This window comes from Bombus pascuorum, chromosome 7 (assembly GCF_905332965.1).
Source record: "Bombus pascuorum chromosome 7, iyBomPasc1.1, whole genome shotgun sequence".
NCBI classification, from domain to species: domain Eukaryota; kingdom Metazoa; phylum Arthropoda; class Insecta; order Hymenoptera; family Apidae; genus Bombus; species Bombus pascuorum.
The window spans coordinates 400,181-412,664 of record NC_083494.1 but is presented as its reverse complement, the minus strand read 5'-3'; the positions used below and the strand labels follow the sequence as shown (position 1 = coordinate 412,664).

General features: G+C 34.7%; 1 protein-coding gene across 3 annotated transcripts in view; it reads right to left on the bottom strand.

Annotated features, from left to right (window-relative positions):
* LOC132908983 (brain tumor protein) overlaps nucleotides 1–12,484 on the bottom strand; it is a 155,075-nt gene that overhangs the window by 92,661 nt on the left and 49,930 nt on the right. For 2 of the 3 annotated variants that reach the window (XM_060963506.1, XM_060963502.1), the window contains exon 1: nucleotides 3,365–3,756. The exons of the other annotated variant lie outside the window; for it this stretch is intronic. The gene's annotated coding sequence lies outside the window, so the exon portion shown is untranslated. Of the gene's footprint in view, nucleotides 1–3,364; nucleotides 3,757–12,484 lie in introns of those variants that run through there. 3 annotated transcript variants of the gene reach the window in all.

Genomic DNA, 12,484 nt, shown 5'->3' with positions numbered 1-12,484 from the left:
AAGATCGTAATATTAAAACTATAGTTTATAGTAAAGACATTGAGAGTTTAAATCGATAAAGTTGAACAACTCTTCGGACTACGGACGTTTCCAAGATATTCTCTTTTTCCAATTACCGCATTTTCATGATTTACGAACTTTATTATAGATGCCTCTAAATTACCAATGTTCTGCTGCAATAATTCTCTCAGATACAAAAGAGTTAAACGGAAAAAGAACATTTCTCTTTGAAATGTCGACGGAGAATTTTTACCAATTTCCATCTTGATACTTTGAAGTAATCGTGTATTTCTTTAAATCTATCTTTCGTAGCTTTAATAGTATCGATAACTGGGATGCGTAATGCATTGTGAATTCGCGTTCAATATTAATGCGTAATTAATTAATTACAAGAAATTATTGACAAATAAATTTTAATACACAAGTGGTTTTATAAATATTTCTTCCATTATTGGCATAATTTGACATCGAATTAATTAAGCTACAAATATAATCTTCCTCTCAAGAACTTTTCTTTACATCTACATAAATATGCGTTTTATGAGATTTGCACACGCGTAATTACTTTCAATGCAGTAATATAATGAGAAAACTCGGTATTCGGAAGAAGGGAGTCCATAATCCTCTTTTGAAAGCTTTGTCATTTTTCGTTGGAAGCAAAATAATCGTCCTTTTTTTCGATGTCACCATTCTACAGGTTGTTCAGCGAAATGGGTGTACATTTTTCAAGTACTTTCGATACTGTGACCAAAAAGTGTTTCAAACAAAAGTTAATACGTTTTGAACTAACTACAAATTGAAATATTTAAAATCGCCAGAAAAATACTTCTTTCTATAAGTAATCAAGATCAACTTGACCTTTTTTAGATGGCATGATGTATTTTTGATTAAATAGAAGTATAACTGATGTAAAGACGAGTTCAACGATCTCATACTCTGTCCTTTAGTTCAAAAATTTTAATATCAATTTAATAGCTCGGATCAGTTAGATCAGACGTTTATAATGACGTTTCTGCTGTTGACAATTTCTATAAATGAAAGAAAATTTCAACTTTGAACGTCCGAAACACGATTTTGGCAAATACGTTGATATTCCAAACAACTGCTCAACTAGTACAAAATATTAATCACGCACTCGAAGATTTACAGAGTTAAACGTACTAACGAGAATACATGCATAATTTGATGAGCATAGCTTTACATATAGCAGCGAGGATAATAATTTCAACCATTCTGTAATAAAATTTATCTAGTAAAATATCTTCTTTATGCGCCCTTGAACTTGCTAACTCGTAACTGTTACCGGAGACATTGTATATAAACGTGATAACCGTTATTATGTATATATATATATATCGCTCGGCAAACCGTATCTTACTTAGTCGTCACTCAATAGACGTATTCGATTTTTTCGAAAACCGATCATAATTTTATCCTTATTTTTGTAATCGTTACTTCGACTAGCTTCGTAGATTTTTTCTTCGATGGCAGGATAAGTTAAAATTTACAAATTTAAATATTTTTGACAAAAGCTATATATGTAACGTTCTCCAATGTTTCTCAGCATAGTCCGTTTTAAAAAATTTTACTAATCAATACTGCAACAAATTCCTAACAGTGACTTAAAAATTACTGAACGAATTATAAAACGATATGATAATGGAAATATTTATAGACTTCTTATCACGTACTTTATGCATCGATATTTTTTTAAAGGAATGAACCCATAGTAGGGAAATATGTGATTATTTTGACTAGAATTATTAAGAATTTAAAACCAATTTGTCAATTGTTCTACGTGTATACACATACTTTAAATATCTTCAACTAACGCCCAATATTATATTCTACTTTTAATTTATTCACAGGGCTGTTTAATTAAATTCACGTCTTTAATTAATTTTTATGTTTCCCCTTTGTGTGATAATTTTAATTTGTTTATACTTGATTTTCACTAGACTGATATAATGCTTACTATATTGAGTTATCATTAAGATGAAGTATATACATTGTATATGTATAATGGATTCTTTTAAATATGACTATCCTCGTGAACATTCCGGTGGAAAAAGCCAGCATGTGGTTATTTTTTATCGAAACAAATTTCACGGCTACGGTAGACTACATAAAAGCACAACAACTGTGTAAGGGAGAACCGAGAGATAGAGCTTCAGAGAATCGAACGTTTTTTGCTTCTGGACATGTACACGAGGCTAAAAGCTGACGAGAATAACGAGAGGAACGTTTATCGCCCTGATCCGTCACCTCCGGCGCACATGCTGAAGAAATTAAAATTTTTTGTCCATTTCCTCGAACGAACGACCAGTCACCATCCGCGGCAGACCGTCGTGGGATTCCAACAAAAAGAAAATAAAAACGAGAAAACGAAGAGGCGTCTGACGCCATCGCCGCGCGATGCTTCCAGAATTCATTAATGGAAATTCTACTCACCGGCATCGTTGTCTTCGATCGCTACTTCTATCTCGCTCTCTTCCGGTAATAGACGGTAAAACTTTCGAAAATTACAGAAAATATGATACGTACCTGCGAATAAAAAGAAATAGAAGATCAGTGGAAAGAGCGTTAAAGTTTCTACAATTGTTCGAAGTAAAATGATACGATCGAATATTGACTAAAATTTTCGTAACTTGCGCTTTTCAATCTCGTACCGATTTAATGTACATTTCGTATTATAGGCTCGTAATATACGGATAAAACATTAGTAAAATCGATGAATCTCGTCTGTCGTAGATTTTGAGTTCGAAACAATTTCATTTTTTCCAGATTCCATTTATCCTTAGCATCGGCTATGGTGTACGATGTTCCAGCAAAAATACGTTCGTAAAAAGGATCGTAAGTTTCACATTACGTTCATAGATTCATAATTATTGTGATCAAATTGATTCCATATTTTCGTTTTACATTTAAATACTCTCAATCAGTGTGACACATATGTGTTGCACATTTTACGAACATGAAGCGTGAAACAATAAATCGCGGTTTTACCGTGGAATTGCAATTGACGTATTTCCGGAGCGAAAACAATCGCCCAATCACGCCTTAACCGTCGATGCACTTCCGCTGTTCAATTACTCGATCACTGGGCTTTAACAAGAGATGCGAACACCAGATTGTTTTGGGAACGGTGAAATTTACATCGAACGAAATGAACATATTTGAACGTACATTTCTATTATATTTCATAAAATCAAATTCCGCAAAATACAACTGCACGTTCATTTTTGACATTTTAACGTGTAATACTAATAAGCGTTAGTAAATCACAGACTGTTCGAACATAAGATATATTTAGATACGCGTTGATATGCTGTTAAGACGTTAAAATCAATGATCTGAGTCTTACCTTATGTATTGTGTTACAACAGTTGTCAAACGAACCGGTAGTTTGAATGCGATATGCTTGTAGGTTAGGTTTTTGCCGGTTCAAATACACAAATGTATATTTCTTTTAATTCACGTTTTTCAACTTTAGATCGCTACAAACTATTATCTCGTGTCGTCTAACAAACCGATGAACGATATTGTACGCGTATAATATACATTTTAGTCGTTAAATTACATATCAGACTTCGTTTCACGCTACGTGCGACTCGATGTTACTCGCAAACTCTCGTGTCGGACTCGTGTAACTTCGTCGTTGTTCGACCAGGTACGTATCTCGATAAATACGGAGCTACGGTGCGAAAATATATATAAACGCGAGATTTCAAGAAACGATTCGATTGCTTAAATATAATTATATTTTTAATCTACTATGGATCATTATTTTTATATTTTCTTATTTAATATACAAAGCTACTATTCAAATAGTAAAACTGTTCTTTTAACAATAATAATTACGAAAATATGCCGGTTGTAACTACAGATATTGAAATAAAACAAGTACTTATATGGTAGAAATATTTGTATACAAATACAATGACTATAAAGATATAAAGTAAGAATGTTTCTCAAAATGTCTTCTCTTTGAGAAGAATTGAAATACTTAATATCAAATATAGTAACATATTTTAGATATCTAAATGTATAAAGGCTACTCTTTTAAACGAAAGACGATTTAATTGATTGAAATTAGGTCAAGTAAAGACCATACATATACAACGAAGTTACCGAGGAACACGATACTTAAATAATTATTTGGAATTCAATTTATATACGGTCAATCAATCTAAATCCAAAATCGACAATTTTGCTTACGTCAAATATTTCCGAATTTACGTTACGATACAAATGCTATATAGTATCGATGAAATATACCATACTGTGTTTAAAAGTGTTCTAACATATATCCATTATAGCGCGAATCAGTTTGTACGAATATGTGTGAGCAGATATTGGCCATACAATATTGCCATACATCATACTAACAAATATAGTAAAATCCATATATATCCATATACATACGCATATGCGACCATAACCCATACACATATTACACGTATAATATTTGAATTTTATAATACAAACCTTATTTCTACCTTAGCTCTAAATTCATTAATTTAACCTACCCCTAATCTACACCTACGATTAATATATTACTAGTAAACTGCTATCTTATTTTTCTAAAAGTCTGTAGTAACAAATTGGTTTCGTTTATGTTATACTTTTACATTTATATATATATATATTTTTTTAGGAAGAGGAATAAATAGTTAATAATAATTAAATTTATATAATCAATAGAAAGTAATAATTGTTCAGTTTGTGTTCCGGCTGAAGGCTGAAAGAAATAACAAATACAAACAGAATAAAGACATTAGAGAGTGAAACAAGATTTCAGAATACAAGAATCGTTGATCGGTGTTGGTACGACACATAATAAACGGGTTTTCCTTTCGCGCCAGGCGAGAGTAAGAGTAATCCTGCAACTTTCATTTGCAGCACTCGTTCGGCCTCGTGATGTCATAAATATAACTCTGTATCGTAATCCGAATCCGTGTTCTCGTGGTGAAAGGTTCTGATCGAGAAAAGAGGTTAGTATCGTGGGGTATAAAAGCGAACCACAATCGACTAATTGAAATTACATAAATATAGCATTACAATAAAAATTTGTATTCTTAGTATTCGTAGAATATGACGTATTCTACGTGCGTGGGATTGTTTCGTGAATAGATGCCGGTGAATGTTCGTTATATAAGTATTTTCATTTTATCATATTATATTAATTTCTTTACCATTTTTAAATACGACAAATGTTACGATGTAAAATTAGTACGTGAGAAGGAAATAAGTGTATCTTTACGACAAAATAGAGTACTTTGTTACTATTTCTATGGGGAATTATCGATCCTTGACTTGTTATAGTTGCCTACAAATTAGTCGCGCGATAATCAATCTAAATTCAGTTTGAAAAACACAGCCTCTTCACTTGGCCAAGTTCATATTTCTCAAGGATACTGTCGTACGAGAAAATTAGGTAAGGGAGCAAAACTGAACGTTTTGTTGGAAATTTTGCAAAATCAATTACTTATATCCAGCACTTTGGTTAACTTTTGTTCGCGGCTCAAGTTCCCGGCTCAAATATGTATTTTAAGGATAAAACCTTTTCTTTACAACGATCGCTTAAAAGTGGTGTTTTATTTTTTATTGCATTTATAATAAAAAATATGCCTCCAGCGGTAAAATAACTCGAAGTACACCTCGAAGAAATTGCACAACAAGACTTGTACCTTACGTGCATATGTTTAATGTGTACCCTCGGTGAATGTGTTTAACGTGTACCTTTAGTGTGTATGCTTGACGTCTTCTTTATACGTGTGTATTCAGCATGCATGTTGAATGCGTGCGTTTGGTATGTGTATTTGGTACGGTACGTTTACGTGTTTATGTATGTACAGTATAGTCTCACATATTGCGGATGAGCTATCGTAGGTAGATATTTATCATAGCATTTGTATCTTGATCAATTAAGTCCAAGTTAATATCAAGTTTCATATTATTCGGTAGTACGTATTTTCATATGAGTTCAAGAACGTGATACTATGAAAATGAAAAACGCTTCTTTGGAAAATAAGGTTACGTACAGTTACTTTTTGTAGCCACTGTATTTTAAAGACACGATGTACAAGTCCGACGAGGTATAACCTTCTCGTGGTCCGAGTACATACCTTGTTGTTATTCTAATGCTAGCAGCACTCTTTTTAAGGGCAATAAAATAAGGGCAAAAAATCATACAGCAACTTTTAAGGAATCATTGTAAAGGGGAAATTTCAATCTTTAAATACATGGTAGTCTGAGTTGCGAAAAAATGTATTACGGTTTTGTTGATATATTTTCTACCAATATTGGTGTTAATCGCGTCTTACGGTTTAAGAGAAAAATTATTATCCTTCATTATATACGTTTATATCGTTTCATCTGGAAATAAAAAGAATTAGACGTGTAGCAAATCACAATCCCGGTTCTTTTTTGTACAAGCAACATCCGCGTGAAAATTTCGAATAAATGTTACTACGATGCAAAATTTATACCAAGAAAGCTTACATCAAATACAAGCGTCTGTATAGTAGAGGCAAGAGAATTTTACAATTATTTTACATATTTATAATTATCGTATATTTAGGATATTTAAAAATTATTGCAAAAATGATCATCATAATATATATCTCACTGTCATTTACTAACTTGCTACGTTATGAAAGAAATTATATGTGATAGCTGCGTTGGATTGTAAATCGAAACTGTGTAATAATTTCCTCGATGAGAGTACGTGTATCGTATAGTGCACATTGACTACGTAAGAGGCCGGAAGTTATTCAGTACGTAAAATTTCTATCCCCGGAAACCACAAAGGTGAAACGACTATGATCAAGGAAGCACTACAGCGTCTCTATACGAGCAGATGGTAATCAATTCTCTTCTTTGCTGGTACAATTAATACTCTTTATTCTACATTCCTGTTTTCGATCGGAGTATTTAACATTTAACGTTGCTAATATTACGTAATAATATGTAATGATTGTTTTACCGGAGAGAGGAAACTTTGAAGGGTATTTGAGCCAATTTTTGAGAATTTTATAACACGAGATTAACTTTATCGTCGAAAAGGATCTACTTAATTTAACAAGATGTGTTTTAATTTTAAAACGTGGAATAAACCAGACTAAAACGACTTTGTATTACGAAGCGCTGTATTATAGGCAAAGTAAATAGAGAACGGTATACAGAAATGAATCCTCCAATTAAATTCGAAAGAAGCCAAAACATAAACAAGGCTTGCAGGAAGAAAACAATGGACAATCAGCGGAATAAATGAAGTATCGCGATATGTAAATAAAGAAGAACTAAGCCAAACTGTGAGAGGAACAGCTAGAATCAATCGAACGTATCATAAAATAATAATAATAAAATACCGATCAGTGTTTAGTGAACTTAGATGAGAAATCTAGGCAAATAAAAACAGCAGGCTAATTAATTATAATTATGAAAGCGAACACTGAAGAGGGTGTAAAAAGAGAACGTTACTTGATACACGATGCACTGAGAATTAGAGCAATTTGCCTACAGTACTATGATAGCGTACTTTCGCTTAGGACAATGTGATATTAATTGCTAGTAACAAGGATAGGAAGGATAGTACCAATTAACACTGCAATTAATGTTTTTATGACATGTATTATTAGATCGCGAGCGCGTAACTTTGAAAATGAAACAGTAAAAAGGACGTTAAATAGAGTTCGGTGGAGACGTTGCTAGCAAAGGCTGAGAAAAACTCTCGTTCACCAAGGTTATAAGGACGTAATATGGAAATGTAAGCATCGAAGTACTCCTAACCAAACAAAACGAGATCCTAAAACAGGATCAACAAAAACTGCCTCAGCGAAGATGTAGCCAGAACGATACTAAAAATACTATTTATTTCTCTATGTCTGTTCAAAATTATCCCAATGACGGAGGTGTATAGAAATACGAAAAGTTTGAGGATTCTGTGCACTTAGAACGGAGGATTAATGTATCAACAGCGTATCTGGGCCAAGTAAAACTGGTTATGGAAAAGCCTTGTTACGACGCGACTACTTTTCTTTTGGAAGATGACCAAAACTGGTTTTGACCTTGTCAGGGATTTATCCTTGATGCAGATCGGCGATCCTACGTTAATTCTATTAACTTCATATAAAAAAAAAAAAAAAAAACGCGACGATGCTTCGATCAATAACCATAGAAGGATTCGACGACTTTAACGTAATTCAGAAACCGTAATTGCGATCTTATTGCGTGCCAAGATGTGCAAAATTGATCGAAACATACACTATTACAAATCTATATCGATATCGATATCTGTTACAAAGTAACAACAGAAGCACGAACTATATCGCTATAATGACGACCAGAAGAAAGTTTATAGACTAAAAGGTATAAAAAGACATTACAATTTTACGTAATGCAGATATGCATTTATTAGGGGCAATGAATAAATGTAACATATGTGATAGAAGATTTTTAGTACGAAAGTTATTAATATTTACAAATTAAATTTCCTTTTACCTCGAGCGTAAAGTTGAAAGGGAAAAGAAGATATCTCGGATAGGTTGCGTTGAAATCTAAAAACAATTGCAAGATCGGTTTCGCTTATGGAAGTGGAAGGACAAGCTTTCTTTCATCCAGTCCGTTATTAAAGATACGTGTATAGTAGCGTGGAAAGTCCTGGAAATGCGTTAGGGCACTGACACATCCCGGAGGAGTCGAGGTCGACTCCTTTGGTAAGATTAAACAGCCTGTGCCGTGATATACGATGGGTCACCGTATAAGGAGAACAATAATTTGAAGTTAAACCATAATATCGTCTGTGAGTTGAGGCCTATACCGCGGGCTTCCTCGACTCTGAGCAACAGACTGGTAAAGAAGACTGTGGAGGTCCCGATTCGTGGAAGTCTCGTACGGCTGCAGTACAAGAGCACCAGTCCGTTTCTTCCTTTCCTCTCTTTTCTCGTCACCCGGACGGCCTCCTCCTTCTCCTCATTCTCGTCTCCCTTCTTTCTTCCCGTCGTTCTCTTCTGTTTCCTTTCGCGAATAGCTTCTTTATTTTTATCCTTATCGCACCGACAAGTAAGTCATTCATCTTTCTCTCTTCCTTTCTTTCTCTCTGCTACTCGCCGATCCCTTTTCTCGCCCCCTTCCGTCTCGTTTCTCTCATACCTTAACCCTTTTTGGATATTCCTCGCGTCGCTGATCCTCGGTCATCAGTCCCTCTATGCTCTTTCTCGTTTCTCTTCTCTCGTCCGTGGATTCACCCTTCTTGCCTTTCTTCCTTCCTAGTTTCTCTTTCGTATCTCTTCTGTATTGCACGTACACTCTCGTTCACTTCGTGTAACAGATGCTAATTGGTTGACGTTATCAGGAAACATCGTCCAGTAAATTCGACTTTGTATGTATTTACGTGGGATAATGACGCAAGGATTCGTAAAAACTCTTGCGAAAGCTAGACGAGCATGATGAATTAACCGTGTATGTTCATTGTGTATTACACGTGCTCGAGTTTCGTGCGTACATAAAGTAAACATAGAGTAAAGTATCGTATGCGTATTATTTGTTAGCGTAGATCGCGTAGCATCGTAGGAAATGAAAATGGAATCTGCAGTGAACGTTTTAATCTCTCAATTCGAAACTCGTCGAAAATTTTATTACGATACCAAATTTACGATCTTTCATAATCCGCAGTTATTTTTGTACAGACAAATTTCAAGCTAGATAATAATTCTTAAAGGTTTCAACAAGTTTATAATCATTCCTCGGATTTATCGTTATCTGTCAATAGCCAAACACTTATGGATAGGCGTATACACGTATACATCGACTCTACACTTTCGCCACGGTGCATCTTTGTCGGCCGCAGTCTGCCTGGTCACACATTGCTATATCTATCGTTGAACGTCTCCTTATCGATAGCGTTACGTTTGAAATATTTGTTAAATTCCGTATCGTCAAACTCTCGTTTTATCGATCTGCCAAATACCGACGAGCATAACTATTAATAGATCAGCTAACGTACGCATAGTGTAAATTAAATGCTTTTCGTCGCTTTTATTTTCTAGTTATGTATTTTATTATAAATGTTATTACACATACAGTATATGTATCTTTTAATCTAAAATGTTATACGAAATAAAATTTATTACAGCTTCTTAGTAAATGTGTAAATCCTAATACTTATGGCTGGCAATTTAAACGTCGTTAAAAAATAAATATTCGCTTTGAATATATCCAAGTGCGAATTGCCTTTTAAAGTGCAGCGAAGCGCAGTCAGTGGTATATGAATGTGAAAAGAGAGGTTGAGCGTATAATTAATCGTAGGCACGACTAACTTTAAGTTTAAAGATCCTTCGAATGTTGCAAATATCAAGTTCTCGTGCTCATTGCGAAGTCTGTGCTTACCTGTGTTTGTTGATAGTATAAAGGCGAAAAATGAATAAACAGCAATTTCCAAAGATCCTTTTTAATTACTTTGATGAAAAGTGTGATTTTCCCCTATAAACTGCAAACATTTTAAATCGACTGATACGATACGTCTTTTATAATTTTCTCATTTATAAATATTTCTTTCTTTAAAAAATAAAAGATAAAGCTATATGCTCTTTTTAGGAAAATTGAAAAGATCGAAAGTATTTAATCAGCGAACTTAGCGTTCCACTCGTTCATCGCAATTATACAACCTAGTCGATTTATCTTGTGCCTTCAACAGCGCCATGGATATTTTTCTTGTACAGGAAGGAAACTTTTTTTCTCCCATACCAGTTTTGTCAAACGTAACCCTCGTCCGACACGGTACAACGAAATTGCAATGACACCTATTTCTCAAACTCCAGAGAAACCTCAATTAGTATCTTTTCTTTCAACCTCGAGTAAATTCCTCGGGAACTTTCACCCTCTTGCGACGCTCCAAAATATTCGATTCTGTCGTCAGCAGCTTTACCGCAAAGCTACCACAATGGCAGCCATTAGTTTAGTTTTCCCATCGAATCGAAAGAACCTCATCGACTGCCTGCAACGATCGACGGCGAGATCGTGAGATTCCGTTTCTCTTTTTCTCGACGTGTAGCACGGTCGTAGTTCGTCACAAAAGAGAGGGAGTAGAATGACTTAAGAAAACGTTGTGGAAAATTTTCGAGGCGGTCGAACTTTGGTTTTCTGATTGGCAGAGTACCAGAACCGTCGCTGGGCCTCGGAACCCCTCCTGACCGCCATTGGGGTTTCGCCGGGGACAATAGAAGACCGTTAGACGTGCCATGGGTTAAGGATAGAGGCTCGAATCAACCATGGGAAGCCCTGAATCGAGGGTAGACGCGAAACAGCAGGATCTAAGCCGATGGACCCGTGAGCGAGAAGAAACTGGTTTACCTGCCTCATCCTTTCTTCTTTGCTCTTTTCGCCTCTGCTTCGATCATCCACCGTGCATCACCCAAGAAATATCTTTTCACCAATGAGCGTTATCTTTTAATTTTTATTCTTGTACGTTCAAGCGTAATACGCCGATTTATATACTTCACCGGGGAATTAATTTGTCAAAGAGAATTAATTTTGAAAAGAAGCATGATTACATTTACTTTTCGCAGAGACGAGTTTAAGAAAAAAAGAGCTGTATCGCAGTTCGAAGATGAACTTTGAAATTGCCAAAACGTTACAACGGTTGCTTCGTATCGAAGAGCCAGCAAAATTGCATTTAATCGCATTTTAGTAAATGATCGTTTACTATTTGCTATTATTTATTGTATCGTCATATTATTTGTTATCTCAGTAAAGTACATGTAGGATAAAAGTTTATGTGTAACGTAGTATGTGATATTCAGCCGACAAATCAACAAATTTTCTCTCCCGTTGCAATCGACAAATTTATTTTTAATAGTAATCGTAGAACGAAAATACATATAATAAAATGCATATTGTTCGATGTTAGGTACGCGACGTCTGCGTAACGAATCGCTTAAATTCGTACAGACCTTTTTAGGCTTTTGTGTTTTAAAAAATTCCACAAAATTCTCGAGTACTTTTCAAAGTTTTCGGAATATCAACGTTTGTTACTACACGTTACTTTAATCTTTTCGAGCAAAGTAAAATTTAAACAAAAATACGGAAACGACGATAGATCGTTTAAAATTATTAGTCGAAAACGACCCGATATGCAGACGGATGGTTAAGATACGCAGTGCGTGTTACAAGCTAACAATAAGGATATTTGCACGAGACGTGTCAAAATATCTTATTCAGTTTCCCGAGACAATTTCACAGTCAAAAGCAGATAGTTAGGCAAAAATAGAAAGATAAAAATTGACTGGGAGAAGTATAATTTCGAAATAATTTCAAAATTAACTCTTATTGATTCTATATCATTATGTACCTGTGGTTCGGTGAAGAATGCGAAGACCGAGGTGCAGGGCCTTGCTTCTTACGAGCGAGGGAGAGACAAGACCAAAGATACAATAAAGAGAAAGAAAGAGATAGAATATGAGAGAGGAAAAAATAGAGGGAC